The sequence below is a fragment of the Microtus pennsylvanicus genome, chromosome 10 (assembly GCF_037038515.1).
Source record: "Microtus pennsylvanicus isolate mMicPen1 chromosome 10, mMicPen1.hap1, whole genome shotgun sequence".
NCBI lineage: Eukaryota > Metazoa > Chordata > Mammalia > Rodentia > Cricetidae > Microtus > Microtus pennsylvanicus.
This window is the reverse complement of record NC_134588.1, coordinates 88,355,855-88,373,214: the sequence shown is the minus strand read 5'-3', so window position 1 is coordinate 88,373,214 and position 17,360 is coordinate 88,355,855. Positions and strand designations below refer to the sequence as shown.

At 43.9% G+C, this 17,360-nt stretch overlaps 1 protein-coding gene across 4 annotated transcripts in view; it reads right to left on the bottom strand.

The window, feature by feature from the left end:
• Positions 1-17,115, bottom strand: part of Sfmbt1 (Scm like with four mbt domains 1) — a 95,837-nt gene extending 78,722 nt beyond the window's left edge. The window contains exon 1 of one of the 4 annotated variants that reach the window (XM_075988937.1): positions 17,025-17,115. The gene's annotated coding sequence lies outside the window, so the exon portion shown is untranslated. Of the gene's footprint in view, positions 1-15,359; positions 15,871-16,388; positions 16,572-17,024 lie in introns of those variants that run through there. The other 3 variants (XM_075988936.1, XM_075988940.1, XM_075988939.1) reach the window with 3 other exon arrangements.
• Positions 17,116-17,360: the final 245 nt, after the last annotated feature.

Here is a 17,360-nt window from a genome sequence, read left to right as displayed (position 1 = left end):
CCAGAAAGGTAAGCACAGTATCTACTCACTCCTAAGTGGATCTCAGGCATAAAGCAAAGGATAACCAGTCTATAGTCCACAACCTCAGAGAAGTTAGAATCCTCTTCCAGAAACAGATGGAAACAGATCCGGAGATCCATAACTAACCACTGGGCCAAGCTCCAAGTCAAAGAGAGGAAGAAACCATAGAATGAACAAAGGGATCAAGACCACAGTGGAGAAATGTACAGAATCCGCCGACCTGAACTCCTGGGAGATCACTAACTCCTGACTGACAACTGGAGAACCTGTATAGCATTGAACTAGGCCCTCTGAATACAGGTGACAGTGGTGTGGCTTGGGCAGTAGATGGGGACACTGGCAGTGGGACCAGGATCTAACTCTAATGCATGAACTGACTTTGTGGAGACCATTCTCTATGGAGAGACACCTTGCTCAGCCTAGGAACGGGGTAGGGGTGGGAGGGCCTCAGTTCTGCCTCAACAAAATGAGACAGACGAAGCTGACTTCCCAGAGGAGGCCTTAACCTCTCTGAGGAGCGGACTGAGGTAGGGTAGGTTGAAGGAGGGAGCAGGAGAACTGGGATTGGTATGTAAAAAATTAATTAATTAAAAGAAGAAAACTGAACTTATTAAAAGATGGAAGAGCCTCTCATGTTCCTAGATCAGGAGAATTGCTAAAACAGTCACACCACCAAAAGCCATCTACAGAGTCAATGTAATCAACATCCACAGTCCAATGACATTCACTCTTCACAAAACTTGAAAGAAAAATCTTAAAATCATATGGAAGCCTCAAAGTCTCAGAAAAAACAAAGTGATCCTGAACAAAAACAGCAATGCTAGAAGCATCACACTTCAAAATATCCTCCAGAGCCATTATAGCAAAAATAACATGGTACTGACACAAACACAGACACACAGAGAAGCGGAATAAAACAGAAGACCCAGAAATAAACCCACACAACTATGGTCACCTGATTTAAGAGAGGTGCCAAAAACATGTGAGGGGGGAGCCTCTGAGGAAAGAGGATTTGCACATAAAGGAGATCTAAACTAGATCCCGCTCAGCAAATCAGCCCAAAGTGGATCAGAACTCTTAATGCAACACCTGCAGCTCTACACTGCTGGAGAAAAAGGCTGGAAAAGACTTCAAAATGCAAACATAGGCAAGGACCTTCTAACTAGGGCTCCATTGGCCCTGGACACAACAGCAAAATTACTGGGACTATATCAAATTTGAAAGCTTCTGCACACAAAATAAAACTGATAACCCTCAGAATGTGAGAAAATCTTTTCTAACTATTCATTCTATGGGGAATGAAAGATCTATTGTAATTATGTGTGTACATGTTTATGTACACAAACGCAGATGTCCCCAAGGCCAGAGGTATCCAATCTCCCGAGAACAGAGTTGCAGGTGTAAGCTGTCAACATGGATGCTGGGAACTAAAGTGGGGTCCTCTGGAAGAGAAGTTTGTGCTCTTTAACGACTCAGAATATATAAAGAATTCAAAATTAAACCAAAAAATAATCCAATCAATAAATGGGCAAATGAATTGAACACTTCAAAATAAGAGGTAAAAATAACCCATAAACATGGGGGAAATGTTAAAGCTTCTTTGTCATCAAGGAAACACATATCAGAATTACACTGAAGCTGGATGTGGTGCTGGGACACACTTGTCATTCAGCACTTAGGAGATGAAAGCACCAGGAAGGCCAGCCTTGCTATACACTCCAAGGTCAACTTGGGCTACATAAAACAGTCTCAACAAAAGGAAGGAAGGGAAAGAGAAGCAGGGAGAGAGAAAAAAAAAAAGAAAAAAAGTCCACTGAGATCCTATCTCATCGCAGAATGACTATCACCAAGCTATCAACAAATGTTAGCAAGGGTCCCCCACTAATCCCTGCACCCACTTATACATTTCCCCAGGCATGATATGACCCCTTACAGTCTTGAACTATAATCACCTACACAAGACTTCATTAGGTCCATTACAGTCCTGAAGTGGATGGGGTACTCACAAGGCAGGTACTTAAGACATCACCCCTCCCTGAGGTTACAGAAGCAGTTAATACAACAGCTGCTGGGGAAGAAACACTTTTCAAGGTTGGAAAGATATTTTAGTAGTTAAGAGCACTGGCTACTCTTCCAAAGGACTCAGGTTCAATTCCCTGCACCAACATGGCAGTTCACAACTGTCTGTAACACCTTCACACCAATGCACATAAAATAAAGCTTAGCAAAACATAAATAAAATAAACTTTCTCCTGGATTTTTAGAAAAAAGAAACACTTTTATTCTCCGGTATAGCCACTCTGAAAGTTGCTCATGTTCATGCACACAATCCATCACCTATGTTCCAGTAAGCAATCACAATGGTTTAACTGGTCCACAAACCTAGATATGGGTAGAATCACTTCTTTGGTCTGTCACTGGTACTCTATCTGGAGTGAACAGATGTTTGTATAATTCTGTCAAATTAATGTGACAACACTGTTGATGGGAATGTAAATTAGTGCAGCCAATATGAAATTAGTTTGGATGTTTTTCAAAAACCTAAAACCAAAAAAACCATCTGATCTAGCAATACCATTCCACCACTTCTAGGTCTATACCCAAGAGAATCAAAGTCAGTATTCTACAGAGATCACAGCCCAATCCACAATAGTCAAATTATGAAATCAAATTAGATGTTCATCAACATACCTATGAAGAAAATGTGATATGTGTATATATATATGTATACATACAATGGATTATTATACAGCCATGAAGAAAGAAATCCAACTAGAGATATGGCTCAGTTTGTAGACTGCTTGTCTAACATACATGAAGCCCTAGTTCCATCCTGTAGTAGGAAGGAGTGGTGGGCTGCGTTCCTGCCACCCCGGCTCCCGGCCGCCTGTGCCCGCTTATGCCCCGAAATAATTACACGGAAACTGTATTCTTTTAAACACTGCTTGGCCCATTAGCTCTAGCCTCTTACTGGCTAATTCTCACATCTTGATTAACCCACCTCTAATAATGCATGTAGCACCATGAGGTGGTGGCTTACCAGAAGATCTTAACCTGCATTCATCTTGGAGAAGAGAGCTATGGCGTCTGCCTGACTCGGATTTCTTTCTCCCAGAATTCTGTTCTGTCTACTCCACCCACCAAAGGCCAAACAGTTTCTTTATTAATTAACCAATGAAAGCAACAGATAGATAGATGACACTCCCACATCACCATCCCAAGCGTGGAGCATGGTATAAGCTGGACATGGCCTATAATGGAGACAGGGGAGTGCGAGTTCCAGGTAGTAAACAGCGATGACTCAGAAGGTAAAGCACTTGCAGGAGAGTCTGACCATCTGAGCTGGGTTCTTAGAATCCATGGAAAGTGAAGGGAGAGAAGGGATTCCACAAAGCTCTGTTCTGACTTCCACACACGGGTGTCTTCACCCTTCCCACATATGCACATTACATATATGCACAATTTTAAAAAAAACAAAAACAAAAAACACCTTTAATAGCTATTGTTTTCCATGGTTGGCATTTTCTTTGGGCTGCCAACCAGTTCCCAAATAAACACATGGAGACTTATTATTATGAATTCCAAGCCTTACCTTAGGTTTCTCCCACTAGCTCTTTTAACGTATTTTAACTTGTTTCTATTCTTCTACATTTTGCCTCAGGGTTTTTTTTTTTTTTACCTTTCTTTCATTCTGTATGTCCTACTTTCCTGTTTCTTCCATGTCTGGCTGGCCCCTGCATTTCCATCATCTCCTTTTCTTTCTTCCTTTCTTCCAAGCCTAAATTCCTCCTCCTACTTATTCTCCCTGCCCATAAGTCCCGGCTACACCTATTCCCTTGCTATTGGCCATTCAGCTTTTTATTAGACAAATCAGGTGCCTTGGACAGGCAAGGTAAAATAGCAACACATCTTTACATAATTAAACAAATGTAACACATCTTTACACGTTAAACAAATATTCCACAACAGTTGTCACCTTCTGCTGCTCCACAGAGATCCCATCTCATCTCAGAATAACTATCACCCAGGGGGGAAGAAAAGACTTTAACAAAATTCTAGAACACAAAAGAGTCTAAAATATTCAAAATGCCTTCTACCTTTGACTAAAGTATTAAAATTATTTCCAACTCTTTTAAATGCCTCATTATGTAGCCTGGCAGCTGGGAACTTACTATGTATCAAGTTGGCCTTGAACTATGAGAAATCCTCCTACCTCTGTCTCTGATACAGCCTGATCTACAAGAGCTAGTTCCAAGATAGGTCCCAAAGCTACAGAGAAACCTTGTCTTGAAAAACAAAAAAAGGAAAAATTCCAATTTATAAAGCTCTACTCACCACAGTATGATGCACAGCTGCAGCACCACTTGAAGACAACAGAATAAGACAATATTTATCACTACAAATACTTAATACTTTAGTTTTATTACATGTTGAATAAACCTGCAATAACATTAAATTAACAAAATGAAGCTAACTTGGGTTTATCTTGTTGGTAGCAATGTGCCTTTAATGAGGAAAAAAAAGGACCTAGTATGGTGGTGTAAACTGACAATGTCAGTGCTCAGGAGGCTGAGGTAGGAGGATGACAAATTCAAACCCAGCCTCACACACACTAGTACCCTGACCAAAAACAGGATAGCGCTAAATGAAGAAACCTTGGCTACCTTTGAAGCATTTGATGCAACGTTAAGATTTATTTATTTTTATTTATGTATCTGTGTATGTGTGTATATGAATTCGCATGTACCACATCCATGCAGGCACCCATGGAAGCCAAAAGAGGGTATCAGATTCACTGGGACTGGAGTTACTGATAGCTCTAAGTCACCTGAGATGGATTCTAAGAACCAAACTCAGGTCCTTTGCAAAAAGCTCTTTAATGGCTGAGCCACCTCTCCAGACCCCTGGAAGTCTTTTGTTTTTTTTTTTTAAGTTTTATTTTTATTTGTCTGCATGCCTACATGTACAAAGGCATGTCACATGCCCCTATCTCTCTCTCTCTCTCTCTCTCTCTCTCTCTCTCTCTCTCTCTCTCTCTCTCTCTCTCTCACACACACACACACACACACACACACACACACAATAAATAAAAATTAATAATAACAAAAGAAAACATTTACAACTCTTTAGTCCTCTGAAAACATGTAATTACTCAACTCCTAAAATACTTAATTCTGTAAAATCTACTTACTCTCCATCCATGATTAGCTATTTGGACTTTACAAATACAGAATTAAATATTAAACAACTAAGAAAAGCACTGTGTATAGCATATGTATATATATTTATGTAAGCCAATAAAGTTACCAAATACTAGTTTTCAATTAATTCTGAAATGAGTAAAAGGTGATGACACTTAGCCTGATAGCTAGGGTAAATCACTAACCATGCCTTTCAAGTAGCTGAGGCTCATGTACAACTTTAACTTACTATGGGTTATAGTTCTGGACAGCATGCTTTAACTTAGGCCAACATTGGGAACATAGGCGACTATAATATGACACCCTATGAGCCATCTGTCTCAATTCAATGAGATCCCTAGCTTCTGGACCTTTGCTTCTTTAGCAAATTCCATCTACTACCTTGATGTCACAACTAAATATGTCTCAACTGCTTCTAAAGAAAAAGCAGTTGGTTCTCACTGCTCTGCTAGGCACCTCCAGTTTCCCAAGGGAAGTAAACAAGTCCCGGTGCACAGGAATCTGAGACCTCTATTTACATTCCTGCCGTAGTGTTTTTAAAATTTCACTTTCTCAAAAGAAAATTCTGATACATTACCATGGATAAACCTTGAGAATACTATAAATGAAATACAGTAATCACAAAAGGACAAATATTGTATGATCCTGCTTATAAGAGATACCCTGGGTAGTCAAAATCAAAGGTAGACATTACAGTGGTGGTACCACAGCTGAGAGAAGAGGAAAATGGAGTCACTATTGATTAATTATCTTTTCACTTTTATTTTTGTTTTTATTGAGCTATACATTTTTCTTCGCTCCCCTCCCTTCCTGCCCAATCATTCACTTCTAGTTCACTTTTAAGAGATGAAGAGATGGATGAAGGCGAGAGCTGCATTAAAATTATGAACATATTTAAGGTAGAATGGTTAAAATTATAAAATTCCGGTCATACTTTATCTCTAATTTTTTAATTTAAATAATAATAGTAATGCACTTGGGACTGGAAAGATGGCTCAGCAATTACAAGCACTTGCTGCTCCTGCAAAGGAACTAAGCTTGGTTCCCAGCATCCACAAGGCAGCTCAGACCTGCCTTTAACTATAGGTCTGGTGGATCCAAAGCCTTCTGACCTCTCAGGGTTCTTACATGTACATGGTGCATTTACATATATTCAGGCACAGAGCATCCACATAAAATGATAAGATTGCTAATGTATCTCTTAATTCTTTTCATGCTCTAGACAGGATATGTTAAGTGAACCTGTGTGGTTACCATCTAATTATCCCAAGACTGTTTCACAAAGACATGAGTAAAACCAATCAAAATGCTTTCTTGAAATTATGTCTGTAAACTGCTATACATTATTTTTAACAAGAGAGATTGTGTGTACACGATGTGTGTTCGAGTTTTGTGGAGTGATAAGTGAGTATGACTATGTATGCAGGCAACAGGAACTGTTGTTTCTCAGATGCTGCCCACCTTGTTTGTTAAGACAGGGTTACTCGCTGGCCTGGATCTCCAAGTAAGCCAGGCTGACTAGCCAGTCACCTCTAGGGATCTACCTGTCTTAGCAGCCCCAGTGCTGACTGACCCATACATCTAGCTTTTTAATATGGGTTCTAGGAACCAAACTCAGTGCAAGTGCAAGACAAGCACTTTATTGACGAGCTACTAAGTAAGCACTCCCCAGAAATAATCATCAAGAACACTGGCAGAAACTAAGAGCAGAGGAGCACTAAATATAAGTACTAAGCTAATGCGAAAGGATATTAAAACCAAACAGCAACTCATAGACAGCTTTACCACTGAGGCCACTACAGATACATTTCAAAAACCCCTGGGGTGTGAGGAGGGAGCTGAGAGAGTCAGCAGTTAAGATGAATCACTTGTTGCTCTTACAGAAGACCAGAGCTCGATTCCTAGCACCCACAGGTGGCTTACAACCACCCATAATTCCAGCTGCAGAAGCTCAGAAACCCTCTTCTGAATTTCTCCAGCACCAGGCAGGCATGTGATACATATACACATGCAGGCAAAACATTCACACACATAAAATAAATAAATCTAAAAAAATGTTCTAACCACTCAAGATATAAAAACATTAATTTGACCTCAAACAAAATATTTGCTGCTTAAGTAGCTTTAAACTTTAAACATCAAAAAGTAAAATAAAAACAATTGTACATCAGGAAGAAAACTTTTTGAGCTATTTAAATAAATGCTAAATATCTTATTTCATTCACCTTATACTGTCATTCCATGCATGTAACACCTAACTGCCAGAATGACTAACTTGGCTGCCAACTCTTCTACAACTAGAATCAACTAAAACCCAAGCAGCTGGGCATGCCTGTGAGAGATTTTTTCAATTGGAACATTCAGGTAGAAAGACCTACCCTACATCATCTGGGCCACAACTTCTGGCGGCAGCCCACATAAAAGGACCTACAATAAATAAGAAAGCTTTGGCGCCAGAAGGTGCTGGCTGTGAGGTCAGCCTGGTCTACAGAGTGAGTTACAGAAAAACCTGTCTTGGGGGAAAAAAGGAAGCTTTTGCTTTTGGCCTGCTCATGCTCACTGGCAAGTTCATCTATCCTCCTGCTGGGGTATTCTTTCGATGACATCAGAACCTACTTCTTTGAGATTCCAACACAAACTGAAAACCACCAACTCTATAGGAATCCTCTGGGACTCCAGCACCAGATTGGATCTGCTGAGATAGCCAGTCTTGAGGACTGAAAAACTACCAGACTCTTGGCCTATCAGGCCTATCAGTTGGGGGAGACTACCCAGATAATAGCCTGTAAGCAACTCTAATAAATCTTTCATTTATTCGTGTGTGTGTGTGTGTGTGTGTGCTTTTTTATGCTTATCAGTTCTGTTCCTTTTGAAAATACTGACTAATACAACTACTAACAAACCATGTTTATCTTTCAGTTCCCAGCACCTACACTGGGGCAGCTCACAACTGCCTGTAATTCCAGCTCCAAGAGGGTCCAAAGCCTCTGGATTCTGAGGGCATCAGCCTCATCCATGTGCATATTTTCACATGCACACACATGTATAATTTAAGATTATAAAAATAAATCTTTAAAAAGATGCTCTCTAGGGGCTGGAGAGATGGCTCAGTGGTTAAGAGCATTGCCTGCTCTTCCAAAGGTCCTGAGTTCGATTCCCAGCAACCACATGGTGGTTCACAACCATCTGTAATGGGGTCTGGTGCCCTCTTCTGGCCTGCAGGGATACAGACAGAATATTGTATACATAATAAATGAATAAATAAACAAATAGATAAATAAATAAATTTAAAAAAAAAGATGCTCTCTAAATATTACCTCATCCCAAAACCAAATCTCCCCACAAAACAAGTACTCTTTAACTACTCTATCTACCCAAAATTAGTTCAGCAATTAACTTCTTCCTATACTAAGCAAAGCATTAAAAAGGAACTAATCCACGACGTACTGTACATCAGAAATGCGGCACAGTGTCTAGTTCATTAAAGTTATCTACGAAGTTCACATCATCTCACAGAATATGGACGAGGAGCTGGAAAGATGGCTCACTGGTTAAGAATGAGTACAGGTCCTAGCACTTACGTGAGGTGGCTAACATTCACCTTTAACTCCAGCTTCAGGGAACCCAACACTTTGGCCTCCTCAGGTACTGTAATTCATGTACACATCACACATGCACACCTATACCACACATGACATACATAATTAAAATTAAGTATCTCCAACAGAAAACAGACTGAATTTCTGCTTTTAAAAAAGTCCTGCTGGGAGGCAGTGGGGCAACCCTTTGATCCCAGCACTAGGCAGGCAGAGGCAAGTGGATATCTGTGAGTTTGAGGCTAGTCTGGTTTACAGATCAAGTTCCTGGAAAGCCAAGCCTACACAGAGAAACCCTGTCTCGAAAAACAAACAAAAAACAAACAAAAAAGTCCTGAAAGATTACCTAAAGACAGAGAGAGCTTAATGAAGTTTGAGATTTTTTGGGGGGTGTGGTAGGTTTTTTTTAAATGAATTTTGCCTTTATTCAGGTTAATTTGATATTATACTGAACTTGTGCTTACTTTGTGAGTCGTTTTTGTTTTTTTACAAAGTCTCTCTATTATGTAGCACTGGCTGTTCAGAAACACTGTAGGCCAGCACTCGGGAGGCAGAGGCAGGCGGATCTCTGTGAGTTCGAGACCAGCCTGGTCTACAGAGCTAGTTCCAGGACAGGCTCCAAAGCCACAGAGAAACCCTGTCTTGAAAAACCAAAAAAAAAAGAAACACTGTAGGCCAGGCTGGCCTTCAACTCACAGAGATCCACCTGCCTCTGCTGCCTGAATGTTGGGAAAAAGGCATGTGCCACCACACCCAGTCTCTGACACTGGATTTATTTTGGTTGAATTATAATTACTAAATATCTTCATTCATTCTATCTTTTTTAAAAAATATATATTTATTTATTTATTATGTATACAATGTTCTGTCTTTGTGTATGCCTGCAGGCCAGAAGAGAGCACCAGACCTCATTACAGATGGTTGTGAGTCACCATGTGGTTGCTGGGAATTGAACTCAGGACCTTTGGAAGAGAGTAGGCAATGCTCTTAACCGCTGAGCCATCTCTCCAGCCCCTCTTCTATAATATCTTGACCTTCCGTTTACATATTTTTATTTTATATCTCTTAAAACATAACTATAATCTTCACATCCAATTTAGTAAATTTTCTTTAACAATAGCATGTTCCATTGCATTTTTATGGCTATAAATACAACTGTTAGATCTCACTGTGACAGGATAAAAACACAGGGAAATTTTGGAAATAAAAAGGGAAAGGAGCCTCTCATCTAGGAGTCTGCCAGAGGTTCTTGCCAATGGAAAAGCAAGAATTTTAGCAAAACTACCAACATCTGTTGTGAGCCTCCTAACATAGAAATATACTGCTTTCATATGCAGATACTTTATGCTAAAATGGAAATAAACTTGGTTTAAGGTCTAAACACCCATGGATAGGGCCTCATTCCTTACCCCGAGTGGATAGCTGATTGTTTGCTAGGACAGTATCACACTACATGGCCTATGGCTGGTTTTGAATTCACAATCCTCTTGCCTCAGCAACCCCGTACTAGGATCACATGGCCTTTGCCTCCCAAGTCTGAGACTAAATGCCACCACTGAGTCTGAATATGGTTTTATTAGCATCCCTTTGAATAAAAACAGACTAGAAGAAAAATCATCCACAGATCCTCAGTACTTCGTTACTAGAAAAGGTGTGCACTGTGCAGGGAGCCGCATTTCTGCCATGGCATACGGCAGCTTACTGCATGTGTCAGTTCCTTTTCTAATGCTCTGCTCAGGACAGAAAGAGGCTAATGCCTAAACTGACTCAAAGAGTATCTGCTTTCCGGGAAAGACTGGGTTTGTTTGGGATGAGTGGGATTTAGAGAACGTGTTTTTAAAGACCCTTGTTAAAGCTTCTGCAGTGGGCTGACGAGATGCCTTAGTGGGGGGGGGGGGGATTCATGAGCTGGAGAGATGACTCATGTTAAGAGCACTGGCTGCTCTTCCAGAGGACTTAGCTTCAATTCCTAGCACCCACATGGCAGCTCACAACTGTCAATAACTCTAGTTCTGACCCCAAGAGTACCAGGCACACATGTTATGCATGGACATATACATAGGCAAAACACATGATAAAAATAAAATGTACTTGAAGCCAGACAGTGGTGGCACATGCCTTTAGTCCCAGACTTGGGAGGCAAAGGCAGGTTTATCTCCATGAGTTCAAGGCCAGGCTGGTCTATAAAGCAAGTTCCAGGACATCCAGGAATGTTACAGAGAGAAACCCTATCTTGACCCTATCATGAAAAAACAAAATGAAACAAATTTTATTGTAAAAACTCTTTAAAAAGCCAGGTGGTGGTGGTGCACACCTTTAATCCAGCACTCAGAAGACAAAGGCAGGTGAACTCTGTGAGTTCGATGCCAGCCTAATCTGTAAGAGATAGTTTCAGGACAGCTAGTGATGTTACAGAGAAACCTGTCTGGGGGGGGGGGGGGGGTAATCTGCAATCCTGGCGTTCCTGCAGTGAAATGGGAGGGCAGTAGAGACAAGAGACCAATATGCAGTGCAGCAGCAGAAAAAGCAAGAGACCTCCCGGCCCGGAAAACAGGCAGAACAGACTGGCTCAGCAGGTAAAAGTACTTGCTGTTCTGTTTTTCTTGACAGAGGACAGGGGTTCACAAAGTGGCTTGAAACCATCTGTAACTTCAGTTTCAGAGACTATGACACCCCCTCTTCTGTCCTCACAGGCACTAGGCCAGTGCTACACATACCTATATGGAAGCAAACACTCATTCATGTAGAATCAGATAAACACATTTAAAAACAAAAACCCAAAATGGAACAAGTGAACTAACATGCCATGCCCACAATCATACAATAAGTGAAAACCTTTATAAAAAGAAACGTTTTTTGGTTTTCTTTTTAATTTTTATATACAGTGGTGTTTGACCAGTGAAGTTTTTGTACTGGAGTCAGATCCACTGGAACTTGAGTTACAGACAGTTGTGAGGTGCCATGTGGGTGTTGGGAATTGAACCCAGGTCCTCTGGAAGAGCAGCCAATGCTCTTAACCACTGAGTCATCTCTCCAGCCTTTCGTTTGTTTCTTGAAACAGGGTTTCTCTGTGTAAACAGCCCTGCCTGTCCTGGTCACTCTGTAGACCAGGCTGGTCTCGAACTCAGAGATCCACCTGCCTCTGCCCCCTGAGTGCTGGGGTTATCACTCTTCAGTACCACACACAGAACCTACATAGAGCAGGCCCATTCCACCACTCTTGGTCCACTTCTTCTTCTTCTTTTTTTTAAGACAGGGTTTCTCTGTGTAACAGTCCTGGTTGCTGTCCTGAAACTCACTCTGTAGACCAGGCTGGCTTTGAACTCACAGAGATCCACCTGCCTCTGCCTCCCAAGCACTGGGATTTAAAGGCGTGTAGAAGAGAACTTCTGCAGTAAAATCTACATTTGTTTTCTTTTAATAACTTGTTTTTATTCCTATCCTTACTCTCACTTTTGAAAACTTGCTTTCCAGCAACCTAACTACATCCTTTCTATTTTTAACCATTTCCAGTGGGGCTAGCATCACCTGAAGAACGGCAGCAGCCTAACAAAGGCCACTCCCTGAAGTCTAATGGCTCAAAGCCTCCTGGGAAACCACGATCCCCAGACACTTTTACCAATCTAACAACTACTCACACAGAAAAACTGTCTGCAAACACAAAACACACAAGTTGGAAAAAATTGGAGCTCCCTAAGAGAAAACACTCTGCCATGTACCTTTCTAAATTTCACTGAAATTGTTATAAAATGTTATGGGTCAAATAATGCCATAAAGTCTGTTTACATTTTTAAAATGGAAATGTTTAACATAACAATATTTAACATTCAGAAATGCCTTTATAAATAATATTCTGTACTTGTCACTTCATGTGAATATAACATAAGACCATTATAAAAGGTCAATGAAGTTTGGTTCATTCATCTTTTCTACAGCTATTAAAGTCAAATGACATCTGCTACTACACCACACTTCTAAGGCAGAGCTTGTCTAGTTACCACCATGAAAGCAAAGGTCACCCTACAAATGTGCAGGCAGGCAAAGACTTTTGCACTTCGGTGGCTGTTCGGTTTATTTAGTACACGGTTCGGTTTGGTGTTTTGAGACAGGGTTTTATGTAGTCCATAATGGCCTAAAACTCACTGAGTAGCAGAGGATAACTTTAAAGTTTTAACCCTTCTGCTTCCCAAATGCTGGGACTGTAGGCCTATCTCACCATGCCCTGTTGGCAAAGCACTGTTTTTCATCTGTTTATTTAAAATCTCTGTATACTTGTGAGCACGTAAAGGGGAAAACCATGGTTCCCAAAGAAACAAACATTTAAGAGAAGAAACACCCTTTTGTATTTTCTGTTTCTTATCTATTCCTTCAATTGCAACCCAAAGATTCAGTTTTCACAAAGAAAAGTCAAGATTTCAAAAAAATAAAAATCAAGGAGTTCATTAATGATGGCTAAATCATCAGGTACTCTATTAGTTCATGAGCTATACACTTTGAGTTAAATGACCAAATTCAAATCAGTTGCTGGCCCATCAACTAGCTGATTAGACAGGGATTTAGAGAGAAGCCATTTCTCTCTCTCCCTTTCTCCATCCCTCCCTCTCTCTCATACACACACACACACACACACACACACCTTTGAACTTTGTGGAGTAGTCAACATATATCTCTAACATGGGCAGTAAGCCACTCCCACTTTCTATCACACAGACTGGGGGGAGGGCACAACGCAGGCCTTTACAGGGCACTAACAAGATAAGCATTCACTTAGAACCTAAGGTTGCCTCCTGTAGCAGTAGAAACAAAGGGCACAAAGATATATTAAAAGATATTTGGGAGATACAGGCAAATTATTGCAGCACTTATCTAAATTTCAACCTTTTGCATAGGGTTATAAAAAAATGACTTAAATCAAAGGAACTAAAAAAAACTGCACCGACATATTTTTATTTATGTTTTTTCTTGCTTTTACTGTTGGACTTTTAATGATTTGATAAACCAGGTGTACATCCTCCATGCATAAATCAAGTTAACTGCTGTCATTTAGAAGGTTGTTAAAGCTTTATACCCATATTATTAATTCACTGGACTTTTAAAAAATCAATTTTCATTCAATTTTCTTTGCAAATTCTATGCTTTAAGGAATTAACTCACCTACTGATTGACACCTTAAACTCTAACTTGTTGGGGAAATCCACGGTTCTTCCTTCAAACCTACTCTCTACAGATATATCTGTATCCCCAAATGGGCAGTGATATAATAATGTAACTTCAACTGTGAACATAAAAACTCCCAGAAACCCAATTCAAACACACCAAATCCTACTCAGCTAAAATGTCCTTCAGACCACAAAGATCAAAGGTCGGAAAACTTAGACACTGTAGATACTGAAAAGGCCTACAGCATTACAAAAACACAGCATCATAACTAAACAGCCCACAACACCAAGGTCACATACCTGCTATTCCTCAGTAATTAATACCGCCCCTTTCACATTCTAAGAGATCCTGCTATGAGGGAAAATTCACTGGCTGGGATAGAAGTAAGAATGGTGGTTGTCTTGGGGAAGGGGCAGGTGTTTACTTAATTCCAGGAAACCCTTTGGGGGTGAGGGCTGAAAATCTTCCATTTATTAATGTGTATGTGGCCATCAGGATATACGTAAGCAAAACAAAGCTGCACTGTCCTCTTAGGACTTCACTATTAACAGGCAATTTCTTATTTTTAAAACACTTTAAAATTTTTATTTATGTGCATTAGTGTTTTGCCTGCATGTATGTCTGTCTGTGTGAGGGTGTTGGGTCCCCTAGAACTGGAGCTACATACAGTTGTGAGCCACGTGGGTGCTGGGAATTGAACTCGGGTCCTCCGGAAGAACAGTCAGTGAGTGGTCTTAACCGCTGAGCAATCCAGCCCTAAAAAGCTAATTTATTTCTTAAGTAGATTGCAAGGCCATCTCTAAATGCCTATGTCCAAATAAAATTCACAAAATTAACCTGGCTATAGCTAATAAGATGGCTTTTCTAATCTACTTTTATAAAGACACATATCGTAAGGGCGTTCGAAACGCTTAAATCCCATTTTAAGAAGTCTCCAAATCTTAGAACCAAAAGAAGGGTGATCTACTTATCCTACTTTTGCAAACAAGGAAAATCAAATCTCCACTGGGTAGAAACCTACCCCAAGATAAGGTAGCTTGTCAACAATGTACTAACACAACCATTTCCCCTCTAGCTCCAACTGGCCACTATGTTCGTGACGTTGCAAACAAATCTGAACTCTGAATCTACCTGTGGCCTAGAAGCGCTCAACATCTGCCACGAGTTAACAGGCCCCAATATGGATTTATGAAAACACATTCATCTTCCATTCTATCAAGACAGCTGACAAGCCAACAGTTACATGCTCAGGCATTTTGCTTCAGATGAAATAAAGTTAAGCATGACATCTTAAAAATCGTGATTCGGGAGAGGACATACGCAGATATTGACAAAATGCATCTTAGTTCCTTCAAATCCTTTTGATGAATACTGGACTCACCAGACACCACTGTGGTCATTAACGGCTTTGAGTGACCCGCGAGGAAGAGCTCCCACCAAGTAAAAAAGCCCTACTGAAGACAGAAGCGTCCCAGCCCACTCTGGGCGCACAGCAAGCTCTAGGGGTGACCTGGGCTTGACAGCTTAGTGCGAGACCCCAGGGGAACAGCTGGCGTCTTGGGAAAAACTTAACACGACGTCCATCCTTTCCGCGGGAATTTATTTCTCGTCTCACAAGGCTTTTCTGCTCCGCAAAGAGCAGGCCTTACTTCGCAGGACGCTCGGCTCGTCCCTCCAGTCGTCTTTACGGAGAACAAAACAAGACTCGGGAACAGAAATCGAAACGGTCACGGACCTGCCGAGTGGCCTCGGGACGCGGACCACGGGTCCGCGTGGGGGATCGGGCGGCGGCGCCTCTCGATCCGCAGCGCCGGGGAGGCCGGAGCCACCGGTTGCGGCGGAGGCAAAGACGCTCGGCCACCGCGCGGCTGCTGCCTGGGCCCAGCGAAGTTGAGCGGCCGCGCGGGCTGCGGGTTCGCGCCCCGCCCGGAGCGAGCCCGGGGGGGGGGGGCGGGTCCGCGGGGGCTCGGCGGGAGGGAGCTCGATGGGGAGCTGAGGGCGGGGGGGAACCGGAGCCCGCAACTTGGGCGCCCGCTGCTGCCACCGGGCCACTTCGGCCTCCCGCGCCCAGCTGTGTGCTGACGCGCGCCGCTCGCCGGTCCCCTCGCCCCGGGCCACCAGCCTCCCCCGCGGCCGCGAGGTGCCCGGGCGCGTCCCCGTAGCCCCGGCGGCCGGCGCGCCGAACCTCGGGACCGCGCCAGGCCGCGCGCTGGCGCCGCGTTACCCCCCGCCGTACCCCCGCCCCACGCGCCGCCGCCGCCCGTTGGCGCCTCCAGCCGCGCGGCCGCCCCCCACCGGGTCCCTGCGGTTCCCGCTGGCAAAGTTGCTTGGCCTCTCCGGGACAGAGCCGCACCGCCCCTCAGGCCGCCGCCCGCGCGGGAAGGCCCTGCCGGTCGCGCCGCTTTTTTACCTGACGGAGTTTTCGCGCGCGCGCTCGCTCGCTCGCTCGCTCTCCCTCCCCTCTGGCTCGCTCGCTCGTTTTCTTTCTTTCCTTTTTTTTTTTCTTTGCGCTCGCCTGCGCGGGGCGCCTTTTCCGCTCGCGCCGCCCGCGCCCGCCTGCTCGCGCCCTCCTTCCTGCTGGGCCCGGCAGAGCGGGGCGGCCGGCAGCTCTCCCCGCCCCCCTGCACCCGCGCTCCGGCGGAGGCGGCGGCGCCGCTCCGCGCTCCGACTCATTCCAATATGGCACAGACGCAGGGCGCATGCGCCCGCGCCCCCCACCCAGCCCCCCAGCTCCGCGGTCCTCCGGGCGACCCGCTCCCCTCGCCTCGCGCTTGGGGCGCTCACGGTCCGACCTCCCCGCTGCCGCCGCCGCCGGCTCGCGGGGCTGGAGCTGCACAGGAGAGGAGGCGTCCGCGGGCCTGGGTCCATTGCTCTGGTCGCGTCCCCAGCCGGCAAGTCGCCGACGACGCCCGCGAGGCCGGGGCGGCGCGCCGTGGGCCTCTGATCCCCGACGGCGCCGTGAACTGAGCGCGGTCGGGAGCCGAGCTCTCGGGATGCAGAGGCGCGTCCTGGCCCCTGCTTGGGTTTTTGGAGAGAAAGATCTCACCTTGGCTTCTGGGCAGAGCGGCTCGGCGGGACCCAAAGTCCCTGATCCGTCCATCCCAGGCGAAGCGCGCCACTGTAGCCCGCACGTGACCACCTCGAGCAAGATGGCATTAGCAGAGAGGCAGCGGCTCAGCAGGTCCTCAATGGGCGCGTGCCGCTGCCAAAAGGTCTGCTCCCGCCGCCCCGGCCACATCGGGAATCCCGCGTGTCCCTCTGAGACCTAGCAGGGCACTCTAGTCCTTACTTAGCTCTACCAAATGCGACTCGAGCACCTGGGCTTACCTGATGTCCAGGCTTGCTCAGGAGGCACAGGGTGACCTAAGATCTCCAGAGATCA